At 43.8% G+C, this 18590-nt stretch overlaps 1 protein-coding gene, 1 non-coding gene and 1 pseudogene across 2 annotated transcripts in view; 2 read left to right on the top strand and 1 right to left on the bottom strand.

Annotated features, from left to right (window-relative positions):
- Positions 1 to 18590, top strand: part of PCCA (propionyl-CoA carboxylase subunit alpha) — a 433859-nt gene that overhangs the window by 46595 nt on the left and 368674 nt on the right. The window lies entirely within an intron of this gene.
- LOC133762629 (U6 spliceosomal RNA) lies at positions 939 to 1045 on the top strand. The gene has a single exon (XR_009866302.1). It is a non-coding gene; the product is annotated as a U6 spliceosomal RNA (small nuclear RNA).
- Positions 17099 to 17882, bottom strand: LOC133762535 (SERPINE1 mRNA-binding protein 1-like; annotated as a pseudogene).

Here is an 18590-nt window from a genome sequence, read left to right as displayed (position 1 = left end):
GCTAATTCATCTGCAGAGGAACCTGTGTTAAGGAAGAGAAGCTCCAACTCGGATAAAAAATCAGATATGAGTTTACTATTGTCATCTCCATCCATTTACTTATTCAATAAATGCACTGCATTGAGCATTCGCTAGGTGCTTAGGGCGGGGTGTGGTGTATACAGTGGTGAGTTTGTAGGCTTTCTAAGGACTTTGGTTGTCTACATGGAAAAATGATAAGTTCAGGTAAAACTGCTATAAATAGTATTTGAAAATAACTTCCTTTGTAAACAACTGTTCAGTGCTTCCAAGCCTTCCTGTGAATCAATTAGGAAACAGTTTAGTTTCCTAGTCTTTACTATATTCCCAAATGGATACTAGATAGTTCAGTGTAGCGAATTTTATAATTAAATCTAGCAAAACATCTTTAGTGAACTATTCTAATGAAGTACTACAGATCCCTAGGCTGCACTGATAAAACCCAGTTGGGATGCTCTGCATGTGATAGAGAAATTCAGTTTCAAAACCACACAGACTCGTTTTTGAACGCTTCATGTACAGTCTCTGACTTCTGATGGTTCAGCTTCCAACAGTTTGACTTTTTGATGGTCTAAAACCAGTAAGCATTTGGTAGAAACTGTACTTGGAATTTGTGTTTGACCTGTTTCCCCTGTTTGTGATATACAGTCAGATCCTCTCTTGTGCTGCTGGGCATCACAGCAAGTGCAGCTCCTGGCAGCCCTGCAGTCACGAGGGGAAGGAACCTGTACTTTGCAGTGTGCAGTGTTGCTGAGCCAGGAAGTTCAGTAGGTTAGGTAGGTTGAGTACACTTTTATGCTATTTTCAACTTATAAAGAGTTTACCGGGATGTAACCCCAGCATAAGTCAAGGAACATCTGTAGTTTTTCTTCTATGAGAAATGTTTCCCTGTATCAATTTTTTCCTGCAAAATTTTCTGAGTGCTTGCTTCAGCAGCACACATACTAAAATTGGGACAATGCAGAGATGATTAATATCGCCCCTGCATAAGGATGACACACAAATTTGTGAAGTGTTGTGTATTTTTGATGCCGTGGAGCAGCGTGGACAGTATAAACATGCAGCAGTGAGTGGGCACACCACCCACGACTCCCACAGCTGGGGGCTAGCTTGTGAGAGCAGACTGTGGTGCCCCTGTCACTGGTGATATTGCCTGAGGGGGAACCTTGCAGACCACACTGACTTTGAGTCTGGCCTGGAGCCTTAGTGGGGCCCTGTGAAAGAAAAGTTTATCTCTTTCTCTTCATTCCCCCACAAGGGTGCCCTGCAACCTACAGGAAGAAAGCTCCATCATAATGCCAGTAGAGGCTGTGGCAGCTCTTGCATGACTAGGGGATTTTATCAGACGGAAAAAGCTGCATCCCCCACGGAATTTGAGTCTGGCCTGGAGGGTTGGCAGGGGGCTGGGCACCCACTTAGGACTGTCAGGTGCTCCTGTTCCCCCCACCATATCACAGGTTCCAGGGCTCAAACTGCCAAGGTGGAACACCTATAGGTAGCTGGCTCTGGGAATGCCAGGACTGGATGGCTTCACTGCTGAATTCTACCACACTCTGAAAGATGAACTCATTTCAGTTCCTCTCAAACTGTTCAAAACAATTGAAAGTAAGGGAATCCTCCTAAACTCCTTCTTTGAGGCCAGCTTTACCCTCATTCCAAAACCAGAAAATGATACAACAAAGAAAGAGAACTATAGACTGATATTGCTTATGAAAATAGATGAAAAAATCCTCAACAAAATACTAGCTAATCAAATCCAACAATACATCAGAAAGATCATTTATCCAGACCAAGTGGGATTTATCCCTGGTATTCAGGAATGGTTCAACATATGCAAATTAGGAAGTGTGATATCACATTAACAAACTGAAGAATAAAAAACATGATTATCTCAATAGACGCAGAGAAAGCATTTGATAAAATATGACATCCTTTCATAATAAAAATCATAAGCAAATTGGATATAGAAGGAACATTCCTCAATACAGTCAAAGCAATATGAGACAAACCTACAACCAATATCATATTGAATGAAAGTACATTTGATAGTTTTTGCTTTTTTTCAGATTTGTTTATTTGAAACGCAGAGTTATACACACACATAACATGGTTGGACTTGGGGGGAAAGAGGGAGAGAGGAAGAGAGAGAAAAGAGAAATATCTTCTACCTGTTCCATTCCACTTCATTCCCCAAATAGCCACAACAGCTGGGGCTAGGCCAGGATGAATCCAGGAGCCTGGCATTCCATCTGGGCCCAAATACTTGGGCTTTATTCCATATCTTTCCCAGGGAGCTGGATCAGAAGTGGAGCATCTAGGAGTTGAACTGGTGCTCGTAGGAGATGCTAGTGTCACAGTCAGGGGCTTAACCCACTGCCATGGCACCGGCCCCTTGATTCTGTTGTGCAAAATGAAAAATGTTCTGCAACTTGATTGTGCTGATGGTTCCACATATCATTTTAAAGACTATGTTGTGGGGCTGGAGCTGTGGCTCAGCCGGTTAACATCCTGCCTGGCAGTGTTGGCATCCCACATGGGCGCTGGTTCAAGACCCGGCTGCTCCACTTCTGCATTCCAGCTCTCTGCTATGGCCTGGGAAAGCAGTGGAGGATGGTCCAAGTCCTTGGACCCCTGAACCAGCCTGGGAGACCCAGAAGAAGCTTCTGGCTCCTGGCTTTGGATTGGTGCAGCTCTGGCTGTTGCAGCCAATTGGGGAATGAACCATCGAATGGATGACCTCTCTCTCTCTCTCTCTCTGCCTCTCCTCTCTCTTCGTAGTTTTGACTTTGAAATAAATAAATAAATATCAAAAAAAGAATATGTTGTATTTCCTTCTTTTTACAGTGTCTAAAAAAGTTTATCAATTCTAACTGGGTTTTATTACCTTGCATTGTGAGGGTTGTGGGGAGTTAAAGGGAGTTACAGACGTTCAACCTGTAACAAATTTTGATTGAGCACTTGTTTCGATGCAGGTGTCTCATCATATCTTAGGAAAACATTGTTCCTACATTGTAGTTGTGACATACTGTGTGATGGAAAATAACAATGTTTTGCAAATGTAGAACAGGAGGCTCTGAGACAGTCTCTGAGGGCTTACGAACTTATGTTCTTGAGAAAGCAACATTTAAGTAGAGTCCTAAAGGATGACAGGGGTTAGGTGAAGGGTAGGGCTGGGAGGAGACATCACTGGGCAGAACAAAGCGTTGTAATTTCAGGTAATTCAATACAAACAATAAACCCTTTACCGTAGAAGTATGAATAGTTTTTGTGTATTGGCCTTGTATCTTGTGATCTTGTTAAACTTGTTAGTTCTAGCAATATTTTTGTAGATTCTTTGAGATTGTTTACAATCATATTGTCTATGAATAGGGACAGTTTTATTACTTCTTTTATAATCTGTACGCCTCTTATTTCTTTTATTTTTTACTGCTCCTGCCAGGAATTCCAATGTGATGTGGAATAGGAATGACAATAGTGCATGTTCTTGCCAATCTTTGTGGGAAAACATTCAATCATTGGGAGTTAAGCATAGTATTAGCTTTAGGTTTTTTGTAGATATGCTTTATCTGGTTGAGGGAAAGCCTGTCTGCTCCTAATTTACCAAGAGCTTTTATTGTGAATAGATGTTGAATTTTCTCTTATGCTTTTTGTAAACCAATTGATAGGTTCATGTGGGTTTTCCTTTGATTGTAATATGTTAGCTTACACTGAGTAATTGATTTTTTTTTTTTTGTAAATATAGAGCCAGTCTTGCTTTCTGAGAATAAACCCTTGTTAGTTGTGGAGACATTACTCTTTTTTATGTAATGCTGGATTGGATTTATTAATATTCAGATTTTTTCATTATTGTGTATATGTGTTTTTTTTTTTAACTTTTATTTAATGAATATAAATTTCCAGTATACAGCTTATGGATTACAATGGCTTCCCCTTCCCATAACTTCCCTCCTACCCGCAACCCTCCCCTCTCCCGCTCCCTCTCCCCTTCCATTCACATCAAGATTCATTTTCAATTCTATTTATATACAGAAGATCAATTTAGTATAAAATACTTCAACAGTTTGCACCCACATAGAAACACAAAGTGAAACATACTGTTTGAGTACTAGTTATAGCATTAAATCAAAATGTACAGTACATCAAGGACAGAGATCCCACATCAGGAGCAAGCGCACAGTGGCTCCTGTTGTTGACCCAACAAATTGACACTCTAGTTTATGGCGCCAGTAACCACCCTAGGCTGTCGTCATGAGTTGCCAAGGCTATGGAAGCCTTCCAAGTTCCCCGACTCTGATCATATTTAGACAAGGTCATAAAAGACAGGGTGAGGATAGTAACCAATGATCTTAAGAGTGGCCTTAACCAGGTCTGAACAATTATACAGCATTAAGTGGGGAAGAGGACCATCAGTACACACAGGTTGGGAGTAGAGCCATTGGTGGTAGAGTAGAGGTTATGATTACAAAGGAATGAGGCTCAAGTGCACTAGACAGGGTCTATTTTGGGGCTGGTGTTGTGGTGTAATGAGTTAAGGTGCTGCCTGCAATGCTAGTATCCCATACTGGCACTGGTTCCAGTCCTGGCTGCTCCACTTCCAGTCCAGCTCCCTGCTGATGTGCCTGGGGAAACAGCAGAAGATGGCTCAAGTACTTTGGCTCCTGTTGTCCACATGGGGGACCTAGATGAAGCTCTGGCTCCTGGCTTTGGCCTGGCCAAATGTTGTGGCCATTTGGGGAGTGAACCAGCAGGTGGAAGATGTCTCTAACTCTCCCCCTCTCTCTCTGTTCCTCTGCCTTTTGAAAATGAGAATTTATTTATTTGAGAGAGATAAGGAGAGATAGAAATCTTCCATCTGCTGGTTCACCCCAAATTGCTGCAGCTGCCAGGTCTGGGCCAGGCCAAAGCCAGGAGCTTCATCCCAGTCTCCTGCATGTGTGCAGGGGCCCTGTCACTGGAGGTATCTTCTGCAGCTTTCCCTGGCACATTAGCAGGGAGCTGGATTAGAAGCAGTAGTTGTCACAGGTTGAACTGCTGCTCTGTTATAGGGTGCTCATGTTGTAAGCATTGGCTTGACCTGCAGTGTCACAAAGCTGGCACCAGGATGCAAAAAATTTTGAAATCTATGCATTGTTTTTCATAATGTATGTTTTCCATTATCGTTTTGAATAGTCTCATATTTTGTTAGTTTGGTATTTTTTGGAATGGTCTATTTTTTCATCTAAATTGTCCAATTTGTATATGTTGAATTGTTAATTTGTGTTTATTTTTTCTTGTTAATCTTGTTAGAGGTTTGTTAATTTAATTTTAATTTATTTTTTTAAACGATGTATTTATTTAAAGAGTTCCACAGAGGCCAGCGCCGCAGCTCACTAGGCTAATCCTCCGCCTTGCGGCGCCGGCACACCGGGTTCTAGTCTCGGTCGGGGCGCTGGATTCTGTCCCAGTTGCTCCTCTTCCAGGCCAGCTCTCTGCTGTGGCCAGGGAGTGCAGTGGAGGATGGCCCAAGTGCTTGGGCTCTGCACCCCATGGGAGACCAGGATAAGCACCTGGCTCCTGCCATCGGATCAGCGCGGTGCACCAGTCGTGTGGCGGCCATTGGAGGGTGAACCAACGGCAAAAAGGAAGACCTTTCTCTCTGTCTCTCTCTCTCTCTCACTGTCCACTCTGCCTGTCAAAAAAAAAAAAAAAAAAAAAAAGAGTTCCAGAGAGAGAGAGAGAGAGAGAGAGAGAGAGAGAGAGAGAGAAGTCTTCTATCTACTGGTTCACTCCCCAGTTGGCTGCAACAGCTGGAGCTGCACCTATCTGAAGCCAGGAGCCAGGAGCTTCTTCCGGGTTTCCCACATAGGTGCAGGGGCCCAAGGATTTGGGCCATCCTCCACAGCTTTCCCAGGCCATAGCAGAGAGCTGGATCGGAAGTGGTGTAGCTGGGACTTGAACTGATGCCCACGTGGGATGCCGGCACTGCAAGTGGTGGCTTTACCCACTATGACTTAGCACTGGCCTCTGTTAAATTTACTGATGCCTTTGAAGAACCAGCTTTTGTTTTCATAGTCCTCTGACCCTCTTATTGTTTTTCTCTTTTAAATATCATTGTTATCTCCTTTGTATTATTTTCATCTACTTGCTTGAAATTTATTTTGCTTTTCTTTTGCTAGTTTGTTAAAGTGTGAACTTTATTGATTTGAGATTCATCTTATTTTTATTTCTTAACTTAAATTTTTTTTTTATTTGAAAGAGTTATGGGGTGGGAGGGAGATATCTTTATCCATTGGTCCACTTCCCAGATGGCTACAGTTGGTAGGGCTGGATCAGGCTTCAAACAGGTCTCCAGTGTTGGTGCAGGGGTCCAATAACTTGAGCTGTCCTCTGCTGCTTTCCCAGGTGCTTTAGCAGGGAGCTGGATTGGAAGTGGAGCAGCTGGGCCTCAAACTGGTGCCCATATGGAATGCTGACATCAGAGTTGGTGGTTAAACCTGCTAAGCCACAATTCTGGCTCCATGTTGTATAGCTTCTAAGGACTACTTTAAGTCTATCCAAGAATTTATTATATATTATAATTTCATTTTTAAAAATGTTTATTTCTACTTAAAAGTGAGGGAGAAAGGGATATCTTCCATCTGCTGATTGACTCCCCCAAATGTCTGCAACAGTCAGAGCTGGGCCAGGGTGAAGCCAAGAGATGAGAACTCCAAATGGGTCTTCTGTGTGGGTGGCAGGGACCCAAGTACTTCAGCCATCACCTGCTGCTTTCCAGGATGCACTATTAGAAAGCTGGATCAGAAATGAAATAGTGGGGACTTGAACCGGCACTTTGATATGGGAGGTGGCATCCCAAGTAGTAGCTTAAGCTGCTGAACCACTTTGCCTGCCCCTATATTTTCTTTAAAAGCTTCAAAATATTTTCTGATTTTTTAGAGACTATCTTTTTGTTCATGAAGTATTGAAAGTTATTTAATTTCCCGGTGTTTTTTACATTTTTCTGCTAGATTATTGATTTCTGTTACTAACTCCTTTTGGTCAGGGATCAATGTGTGAAGGTTTGTTTTCTCATCTAGGTAGGATCTATCTTGGTGTGTATTTCATATGAACTTGCAAGGAGTGTATCTGCTGTTATTGGATGCAGTAGGGACTAACTGTCAAAAAGATACAGTTGGGGCTGGTGCCACGGCTCAATAGGCTAATCCCCTGCCTGCGGCGCCAGCACACTGGGTGCTAGTTCTGGTCGGGGTGCCAGATTCTGTCCCAGTTGCCCCTCTTCCAGGCCAGCTCTCTGCTGTGGCCTGGGAAGGCAGTGGAGGATGGCCCAAGTCCTTGGGCCCTGCACCCGCATGGGAGACCAGGAGAAGCACTTGGCTCCTGGCTTCGGATCAGTGCGGTGCGCTGGCCGCAACGACCATTGGAGGGTAAACCAACGGCAAAAAGGAAGACCTTTCTCTCTGTCTCTCTCTCTCACTATCCACTCTGCCTGTCAAAAAAAAAAAAAAAAAAAAAAAAAGATACAGTTGGAGCATTGAAATGCCGCTCACAACTCCTTGATGCTAGGTGGGTGTTGTCTTTTTCTCACCGCTGTTTTTCAGAATGATTTTTCTGTTTTCATTTCTTCAAACAAACAGGTTCTCAGTACCATTTCTTTCTTCCTCTATGGTAACATGTATGTTTGACCTTTTGTTACTGTTCTGTAATTCCCTGTGAGTTTTGTCCGGTCTCTTTTCTCTGTTTCAGATTGCTTCATTTCTTCTTCTTCTTCTTCTTCTTCTTCTTCTTTTTTTTTTTTTTTTTGACAGGCAGAGTGGACAGTGAGAGAGAGACAGGGAGAAAGGTCTTCCTTTACCGTTGGTTCACTCTCCAATGGCCACTGCGTCTGGCGTGCTGCAGCTGGCGCACCGCAATGATCCGAAGCCAGAAGCCAGGTGCTCCTCCTGATCTCCCATGCGGGTGCAGGGCCCAAGGACTTGGGCCATCCTCCACTGCACTCCCTGGCCACAGCAGAGAGCTGGCCTGGAAGAGGGGCAACCGGGATAGAATCCGGCGCCCCAACCGGTACTAGAACCCGGAGTGCCGGTGCCACAGGTGGAGGATTAGCCTAGTGAGTCACGGCGCTGGCCGTCTTCTTTAAAGCTGTATTTATTTATATGAAAGGCACACAGAAGGAGGGAGGAAGAAAGGGAAAGAGATACATCTCTTCTGCCTGCTGGTTTAGTCCTCAAATACGCAGGGGCTGGGGTAGGGGAGATCTTCCATCTGCTGGTTCAATCCATCTGGAACTTGAACCTGCGCCTTAATATGAGATGCAGGCAGCCCAAATAGTGGCTTTAACCCATGATGCCACAATGCCGACTCTACATTTCCACTTCCTTAAATATACACTTTATCTATTGGTAGTTTCCTTCTTACATTTTTCTGTTTATTAGATATCCAGTTTATACTTTAATAACTAATTCTTTGTATAACTGTTTTTTGTAGTAGCAATTTGTACATTTTTTCATATTCTTATTTATTGCAATTGATGTAGCAGTCTTTGTTTCTTCCTGGACTGTATTCTTGCAGGAATGGGTGCTATGATGTATCATCTTTATAGATGATGCTGAAACAGTATCTCTGATATATTTTTTAATGAATCAAAGAAGGGAGAAGGAAGTGCTTAGCATTTACTTAATGTCAAAGTGATGTGGTGCTTGGAACAGGATAATTGAATTAGAAAAGAGGGTGGAAAGCAGAGACAAGTGTTGTATATGGCATTGGGAACTGATGTGTTTGGGGAAAACTTTTTGGCTTCCTTAGTTTTGAGAATCATACTTGGGTATTTGTTTCATGGTCTTTTTATTACATGCCGTTTTTCCTTTGGAGCAGCTTTTTCTCTACTTCTTTGTCTCTAGAGAGCCAGCTGCCACCTCTAATATGGTAGGGTTTTCCTACCTTGTGCTGTCCAGATGTTCCTTTTAATTTGAATACATTTATTTACTCTTTCACACGAAAGACACATGCTGACAGCTGCACCGAGTGTTCTTTCCTCAGCAGCCAGACATTTGGATTTGGAGGAAAGTTCGATTTTGGAAAAAGAAGATGAGCAGCTTGTAGCCCTTTATTAAGCCATTCATTTCCCCCCCTTGCTCATTTCTGTTGCCAGGTAGGCTGTCCTTGTAGCCATCTTTACAGTATATTCTGTCATAAATCTATTTTGAAAAATTAAAGGCCTAATTTTTCCTGAAATCTTTGTGAAATGAAATGAGCCTTTTTTTTTTTTTTGACAGGCAGAGTGGATAGTGAGAGAGAGAGAGAGAGACAGAGAGAAAGGTCTTCCTTTTTGCCGTTGGTTCACCCTCCAATGGCCACCACGGCCGGCGCATCTCGCTGATCCGAAGCCAGGAGCCAGGTACTTCTCCTTGGTCTCCCATGCGGGTGCAGGGCCCAAGGACTTGGGCCATCCTCCACTGCACTCCCGGGCCATAACAGAGAGCTGGCCTGGAAGAGGGGCAACCGGGATAGAATTCGGCGCCCCAACCGGGACTAGAACCCGGTGTGCCAGCGCCGCAAGGCGGAGGATTAGCCTGTTAAGCCACGGCGCCAGCCATGAGCCTTTCTATAGACCAATTTTCATGCCCCTGGGCCTCTGTGAAGGTGGTAAGCTTATTGAAGTCAAACATGCCTGGGCTTTCATCTGATGCTGGTCAGCTGATGGCCTCGCTGACCATAGCATGTCATGCTCCCTGGGAGGCACAGAGCCACAGCAGGTGGATCATGTTGGACTTAGCAGGTAGCTTGATGTCCCCTGACACGTTTGTGTCTTTTCCCACTTTCTGTGCTTGTATTTTCCACTTTACATGAGGCTTCAACTCCAAGCAAGGGGGAAGGTGACAGGCTCTTCTTTTCGCCAGTCCTGATGCCATTGCTCCATTGATCTGAGTGTGATTCTCATGGCTCTATAGCCCAAGTCCCCATGGAAGGACATCTGCTCATGGTGGCTGTGCCTGGCCAGGGGGCCACTCGTGAATCCAGTGAATGCACTCTCTCTATAACTTTAACTATAAGGTAATTAATTATTAGCTTTGGAATAGGGAGAAATTAAAAGAGTTTTGGGAGTTCCTTCAAACTACTCATCCTATCCTCAAGTATAGAGTAATTTTCTTTTTTGGGAGGTGGAGAGAAGGAATAGTATTTTTGAAGAGAAAATACAACAGGATGCTTTTAATGTCTTCGGGTTTCGTCTCCCTGCTCATTGAGAGTATGGCGAAGGAAACGTGGCTAGTCACTTCAGTGCTTTTGGTGATTGCCGTTAACGTCAGGATGCTGGCTGCAGACTAGCAGAGTCTTCAGGAGAGAGGGAGCCTGTGGGGGCTGATTTTGCTGCTGTTTTGGCATATTCATCTGAAGCTTACTGGTGAGACAGACTAGTTGTTTCTGTAGACTAAGTCAAGGATTTGGGTAGGCGTTTGGTGTAGCAATTAAGATGTCACTTGGGATGCTTTCATTCTGCATCAGGGGGCCTGGATTTGAGTCTGCTTGATTCCAACTCCCTACTGGTGCATACCCTGGGAAGCACCAGGTAATGGCTGAAGTAAGTGGATCCTTGTCACCTATGTGAGAGACCTGGATTGAGCTCCTGGCTTTACCCTGGGCCACCCTTGGCTGTTGTGAGCATTTGGGGCATGAACCTGTGAAATATAGGAGAACTCTGTCTCTCTGTCTGTCTCTGCCTAAGTAAATAAATAAATAAAAATATAAGAAATCAAGGATTTTCCTGTCTTTGGGCAGCAATATTGGGTACGATGGATAATGGAATCTGAGGTTAGAAAGCCAGCTTTTCGGAGTTCCTATGGATGCCCTCTCAGATGGAATGGTTACTATGAGAAAGACACTGGTTTTTTTTTTTTGACAGGCAGAGTGGACAGTGAGAGAGACAGAGAGAAAGGTCTTCCTTTTGCTGTTGGTTCACCCTCCAGTGGCCGCTGCGGCTGGCGCACCACGCTAATCTGAAGGCAGGAGCCAGGTGCTTATTCTGGTCTCCCATGGGGTGCAGGGCCCAAGCGCTTGGGCCATCCTCCACTGCACTCCCGGGCCACAGCAGAGAGCTGGCCTGGAAGAGGAGCAACCGGGACAGAATCCGGCGCCCCAACCAGGACTAGCACCTGGTGTGCTGGTGCCGCAGGCGGAGGATTAGCCTATTGAGCTGCGGCGCCGGCCCATGAAAGACACTCACTGTTCAGATGCATGAATAGAGGAATGGTATTATATGTTACCTACAGCAAGGTTTATTTGTAGCTGTAGTAATTTAGGAATAGTATGATCACTTTCACATACCCATTTACATTTACATTTATGTATTGGTTCTACTTAATACTATTGGTTGAACTCTTTAATTAACACAGTTATTCTTAAGTGTTTAAATTTAACTGAAAAGCGAACCCTGTTAAATATATGAGTGGGAATAAGAGAGGGAGGAGATGTGCAGTTTGGCACATGCTCAATTGGACTTGCCCCAAATGGTAGAGTTAGAAATGTGCCAGAGGATTCCAATTCAATCCCATCAAGGTGGCATGTACCAATGCCATCTCACTAGTCAAAGTGACCAGTTTCAGTTCATAATTGATCATAATGATAGGATTAAGAGTCAAAGGGATCACATAAACAAGAATAGTGTCTGCTAATACTAACTGATAGAATTAAAAAGGAGAGAACGACCCAACATGGGAAGTGGGATACACAGCAGACTCATAGAATGGCAGATGTCCTAAATAGCACTCTGGCCTGATCTTCTGTATATAAAGATAATTGAAAATGAATCTTGATGTGAATGGGGTTGGAAAGGGAGCAGGAGACGGGAGGGTTGTGGGTGGGAGGGAAGTTATGGGCGGCGGGGGGCGGGGGAAGTCACTGTAATCCAAAAGCTGTACTTTGAAAATTTATATTTATTAAATAAAAGTTAAAAAAAAAGAAAAAAAATTTATGTATTTGAGGTAGAGAGATAGAGCAAGCTATCTTCTGCTAGTTCAGGCCCCAAATGCCCCCAGGACCTGGGATTGGGATTGGGCCTGGCCTAACTAGAAACTGGGAATTCAATCCATCTCTCATATGAGTGGCAGAAATCCAGTTACTTGAACTGCACAGCTATTTGCATTAGCAGGAAGCTGGAATCAGGAGTCAGAGCTGGGCATCAAACCCAGGCCCTCTGATTTGGGAAACAGGTGTCCTAACTTTTAGGCCAAATGCCTATGCCCACATACCCATTTGTCTTTCATATTAGGTTCTTACTAAGGATTTGTTCATGTTTTTCACGACAGTCTTAAAAATAAGAATAACTATTATTTTAAGTTAAACATTTTTAAATTTTATTTGAAAGATAGAAGAAGACAGAGATCTTCATCTGCTGGTTCATTCCCGAAATGCCCACAATGGCGAAATCAGGAGCCCAGAACCCATGCAGGTTCTCTTACATGGGAGACGGGGTCCCAAATACTTGAGCCATTGCCTGCTACCTACTAGAGTGTGCATTTGCAGGGTGCTGAATTGCGAGTAGAGTGGGACTTGAACCAGTGAACATATGGGATGATGGCATTGCAGGTAACGGCTTAACCCATTGTGCCACAGTGCTGGCCGCAATGGAATTTTTTACTAGATAAAAGAAATGAGATAGACCTGTTTATATTAACAGAGAACATCTCTAAAACGCATTAAAGTTTGCAAAGAAATTTGTAGAGTGGTAGTTGGTATGTTGTTAAAAATATCCACCCTCGTATGGTTTATAATTTTACAGTTCCATGTGTTAAAAGGAAGCAAAGAGCAAGGATTCTCACCAGTGATACTGTTGACGTGTGGATTAGATTGTTCTGTGTTGTGCGTGGCTGTGCAGTGCATTCCCGGACGTTTAGCACTCCCTGAACTCTTACCAGTAGTATTCCCTGGTGGTGACAACCAGAACCATCTCCAGATGTTGCCAGCTGTGTCCTCAGGTGCAGAATTGCTCCCAGCTGTGGGCCCTGTTGTGCACTAAGGTCTAAGAATGCATCTTTACTTGATAAGTGATTACTAGAGAAAGTGTCGTATGTATAGTAATTTAAAGTCAAACAAAACATACCTTTGTTTCTTTATATCTGTTGTTTTAAATCTAAAAGTGGTTAATGGTTGAAAGAAGAAAGAGGTATCTCATGAACATGAACATATGCCCAAACTCAGAGAAATTTAAATTTTTAAATGTCGAGGAATTATTATTTTTCACTAGATTAATAAAACTAGAAAAATCAACCATGTCCAGTGATGGTGTGAAATAGGGAAGTTCATCCCTAATAGGAGTGTAAGTTAACATAATCTTTATATAGCTTATAGTTTAAATGTTTTTCTTCCAGAAATAAGTAACTGTATACAGATTGGCATGTTTAGGAAAGCTTATTGCAATTTGTAATACCTGCAAATTAGCAACCATGTCCAACATTAGGAAAATGGCCAAATAAATTATGGTTTGTCCAGATTACTGGGAATATCAGATAGCAGTTAAAATTTATGAGGTAGTACTAAACAATAAATTGAGTGGTAAAGCAAGTTGTGGAATAACATTTAGTGTGATTCAGTTTATGCCAAGAAAATCTTAAACACAGAATAAAACTATGCACTTTTACAAAAATGTTTAGGTAAATCTCCAAGAACAAATGTTGGATAACAGTAGTGAAACTATTGAGATTGTAAGGGGTTGAAGAGGAATGGTTATCTGTATTATTCAACCTATCTTTTTTTTAAAGAATTTTACTTGAGAGTTAAATGGATGGACAAAGGGTTACCATCTTTTGGGTCAGTCCTCAAATGTCTGTGATGGCCAGGGCTAGCAGGGCTGAAGCTGGGAACTGGGAACACAATGAGTGACAGGAACCCAGTCACTTGGGCCATCACTATTGCCACCCAGGGTCTGCATTAACTGGAAACTGGAGTGAGGAGGCAGCACCAGGCCTTGAATCCCATCATTCTGTGGCCTCCTTTTTTTTTTAATATTATTTATTTTAAAGGCAGAGTCTTCCACTGTCCATCCCCAGTGTGCAGGAAGCTCCAGGTCTCTGACATCTGACTGGGTGACTGCACAGGAACCCAGCCGCAAACGAGCCGCAATGTGCAACCCTCTCAGCTCTGTGGCCTATGCCCGGAACTCTCACAGAACATCCAGGTGATCTGCTCTCCTCCGTGCTAGCCTCCCTATCCCCTGCAGCCTCTGGCATCAGTGGGATTGCTCACTGTTGGCTGAGAGCAGAGTTCCTTTGTCACTCCTCCACAGCAAATGGAGTCTCACGCCTTGGTGGGGATAGGTTATGAGGCAACCTGACCTCCCTTCATGGAGTAAAGTAGTTGCCCAGACCTCTGTCTGCTCCCCAGGTCATACCTGGATCTAGTGGGAACCATGAAATTCTTCCCTCAGAGCCACCAGTGGAGGACCCAGGACATCCTCCTCCCGGTTTACCCTCATGAGATGGTGCTTTTTAGCTGGTTGCCTGGTATGTACATGTAGGAGTGGCTTGTGGTACATGCTGGTAATAGTGTCCTCTCTCCTTACTGTCTGACAGAGTCTTTATAACAGAACCATTTAAATATTATGCATTAGCCAGATTAACTTATTCTGTCTACACCATGGCGGAGGGGAGGGAAATCCCACACTCGCAGAACTATTTCACTTGACCAGGTGTTTCTATCAATAATAATTAAACAGTGGACACCAATAAGGTGTCTATTCAGCTTTTATTTATTTATTTTTAATGATTTATTTATTTATTTGAAAGACAGAGTTACAGAGAGGGTGAGGCAGAGAGAGAGAGAGAGAGGTCTTCCATCCGCTGTTTTACTCCCCAGATGGCCGCAATGGCCAGAGCTACACCCATCTGAAGCCAGGAACCAGGAGCTTCTTCTGGGTCTCCCTCGTGGATGTAGGAGCAGCTGGGTCTTAAACCAGTGACCATATGGGATGTCGGCACTACAGGTGGCAACTTTATCCACTACACCACAGCACTGGCCTTCTATTCAGTTTTTTTTTTTTTTTTTTGACAGGCAGAGTGGACAGTGAGAGACAGAGAGAGAGAAAGGTCTTCCTTTGCCGTTGGTTCACCCTCCAACGAAGGCAGGAGCCAGGTGCTTCTCCTGGTCTCCCATGGGGTGCAGGGCCCAAGCACTTGGGCCATCCTCCACTGCACTCCCTGGCCACAGCAGAGAGCTGGCCTGGAAGAGGAGCAACCGGGACAGAATCCAGTGCCCCGACCGGGACTAGAACCTGGTGTGCGGTGCCGCAAGGCGGAGGATTAGCCTGTTGAGCCACGGCGCCGGCCTCTATTCAGTTTTAAAAATGAGAAAGTAAATGTTTCTTTTTTTCCCCTCTTGGAAGCCCCCTTCCATGTCACTCTGACTGGAGGTCTTTTACTCTAATAAATATTTTTAAATCTCAAAAAAAAAAAAAAGACAGTAAAAAAAAATGAGAAAATCACACATTTAAAAAGTAAATATAGTTGAAATTGTGAATCAGGTATAAAATGAGCCTGGTTAATAAACTGATGTGCTTTGAATTTGTTGAAGTGTTGATATTTCAGTATAAAAATATTTAACATTTATAACAACTATCAAAAGAAGTTGAAAAATGTTTTTTGACAAATCCAAGTTTATACTCTGAAGTTGATCAGGAGTGAAAATGTAAAGCATGTATTAAAACCAGTATTATGTCCGGTATTTAAAACCAGTTAGTAGTTGGAGAACATCTAAATTCTTAATCAAAAAGCATCACTGAAGTGAAAACTTTAAATTGGTCCGCACCTGTATTTCAAGACTGGAAATGCATGTTTGCAAGCAGCAATACAAAAAAATATTCATGAGAAGGGGCAGACACTGTGGTGTCGCAGGCATCCCATATGAGCACCAGTTTGAGTCCTGGCTGCTTTGCTTCTGATTCAGCTCCCTGCTAATGTCCTGGGAAAAGAGTAGAAGGTGGCCCAAGTGTTTGGAGTCCCTGAATCCCACATGGGAGACCTGGAGGAAGCTCCTGGCTTCAGCATGGCCTAGCCCTGGCTGTTGCAGCCATCTGGGACGTGAACCAGGAGATGGAAGCTATCTCTCTCTCTCCCCTTTCCAACCCACCCCCATCTCTGTAACTGACTTTCAAATAAATGCATAAATCTTAAAAGAATGTTAATGAGGAATGCATATCCTCTGAAAATTTTGAAAACATTCCTGTTGTCAATTTTTTTTTAAGATTTTTTAATTTCTCATTTGAAAGTCAGAGTTACACAGAAAGAGAAGGAAAGGCAGAGAGGTTTTCATCTGCTGGTTCACTCCCCAGTTGGGCGCAATGGCTAGAGATGCGCCGATCCGAAGCCAGGAGCCAGGAGCTTCTTCCGGGTCTCCCACGCGGGTGCAGGGGCCCAAGGACTTGGGCCATCTTCTATTGCTTTCCCAGGCCATAGCCAAGAGCTGGACTGGTAATGGAGCAACCGGGTCTTAAACTGGCGCCCATATGGATGCTGACACTGCAGGTGGTGGCTTTACCAGCTACGCCACAGCGCCGGCCCCTCAATAATTTTTAAAATACAAAATTGATGTATTTGTTAATTCTGTATAGCATAGAAATTCATTTTCAGAAACAGATGAAATTCTTTTTAAGATTTTTTTTTTTTTTTTTGACAGGCAGAGTTTAGACCATGAGAGAGAGAGACAGAGAGAAAGGTTTTCCTTTCCGTTGGTTTACCCCCTAAGTGGCCGCTACGGCTGACGCGCTGCGCCGATCCAAAGCCAGGAGCCAGGTGCTTCTCGTGGTCTCCCATGTGGGTGCAGGGCCCAAGGATCTGGGCCATCCTCCACTGCCTCCCCGGGCCACAGCAGAGAGCTGGACTGGAAGAGGAGCAACCGGGACAGAATCCGGTGCCCCAACTGGGACTAGAACCCGGAGAGCCAGCGTCGCAGGCAGAGGATTAGCCTAGTGAACAGTGACGCTGGCCAACAGATGAAATTCTGTCTTTAGTTGCAAATGGTACAAATGATAGTTTTTTTTTTTTAATTCTGTTATCATTTGGGATCTCTAAATATGCAAAAGCTTTGAACAGGAGGATCCATAAAGGAACCAGGGTTGTCATGACACCCAGTTAAGTCTACCTGGGAACGCCTCTGAGATATTCACACCAGGAGCAGTAGCCATTGACTTGTCAGTTATGTTGCCACATTTGTGTTCTCATTGCCCTCCCTTGTCACCATATTCTGGGTAACTTAGGTCTCCAGAATTTGTTCTCCAGCTGAGATGTGTCATTTACTGGCTTCTAGAAATGATGATCTACCACTGAATCTTTAGCATGAGCCTCTTTACTCTGATTTTTGAAGAGCAAATTCTTCCTTCTACAGACCAACACCACCTTCCATTGTTTTTTAGATATTAAATTCTACTTTTGCCCAGTCTTTGAACTGCCTTCCCTTCATCCCATGTTCTCTCTTTTGAACCCTCTTTCTTCACTTTTTCCACTTCATTCTTGTTATTTTACGTGTCTGCCTTTGGGTATTCTCAGCCACATTTGTGTGAGCTAAGTCAGGTAATTCATATTTGGCAGCTCCCCTGTTGTCTGATCTGCTACCTCCACATTTGTTCTCTTGGTTCAGGCCAGATCTGTCACTTCCACTATGCCTATCAGGTTCTTATGTGCTATGAGCATCAGCTCCATCTCTTCGGCCCATTCCATATCCTTGGGCAGGTTGTTCGGTGATAGGCCCATCTGAAAATCTGTCTCCCTTTCCCCTTGTTCACATGACTTTTTCAAATCTTGATTCACGAGGTGATTGCCTTTCTGGTGTTCTCTCAGTTGTTTCCCCTTCATCCTGAGTTGTTGATCAAGTTTTCTTCTTATTCCTTTTTTCCTGAGTGTCATGAGTGACTATGTTTCCTCTTTCTGTGAACTGTGCCAGCGCTGGGGATCAATGTGTTCTTGTGGTCCTCCTAGAACTCTTTGAAGATTTATTTTATTTCCTTGAAAGTCAGAGTTACAGAGAGAGGTAGCACGCAGAGAGAGGTATTCCATCTGCTGGTTCATTCCCCAAATGGCTGCAATGACTGGAGCTGAGTCTACCTGAAGCCAGGAGCCAGGAGCTTCTTCCAGATCCCCCACATGGGTGCAGGGCCCAAAGACTTGGACCATCTTCCACTGCTTTCCCAGACCATTGCAGAGAGCTGAATCGGTAGTGGAGCAGCTGAGACTAGAACCAGTGCCCATATAGGATGCTGGCACTTCAGGCCAGGCCTTTAACCTGCTGTGCCACAGCCCTGACCCCTCCGATATTCTTTATGTGGCCATTTACCTGTTTTTTTGGAGTTGTTCTGGACCACAGCCTAAGTTGGTCCCAGGATCCTGAATGCTACTTGTACTAAAGTCTTTTTTCTTGTTCTTTGCTGCCATCAGCACTTCAAATGATCCAATTCGTCTTCAAGTAACTTGTCAAATTGATTGTTGACCACACAACTGAAGCCTTTCTGTAGGTGTCTAAGCATGGTGGTGGCTTGCAGTGCATTCTTGTATGGATTGCAGTGGGTAGCACTGAGCCAAGATATCCTGCTTCAATTCTCTCTCTCTCTCTCTCTT

The sequence above is a fragment of the Lepus europaeus genome, chromosome 6 (genome assembly GCF_033115175.1).
Source record: "Lepus europaeus isolate LE1 chromosome 6, mLepTim1.pri, whole genome shotgun sequence".
Lineage (NCBI taxonomy): Eukaryota > Metazoa > Chordata > Mammalia > Lagomorpha > Leporidae > Lepus > Lepus europaeus.
Note: the sequence above shows the minus strand (reverse complement) of the source record. Positions and strands in the feature narration are given on the sequence as shown.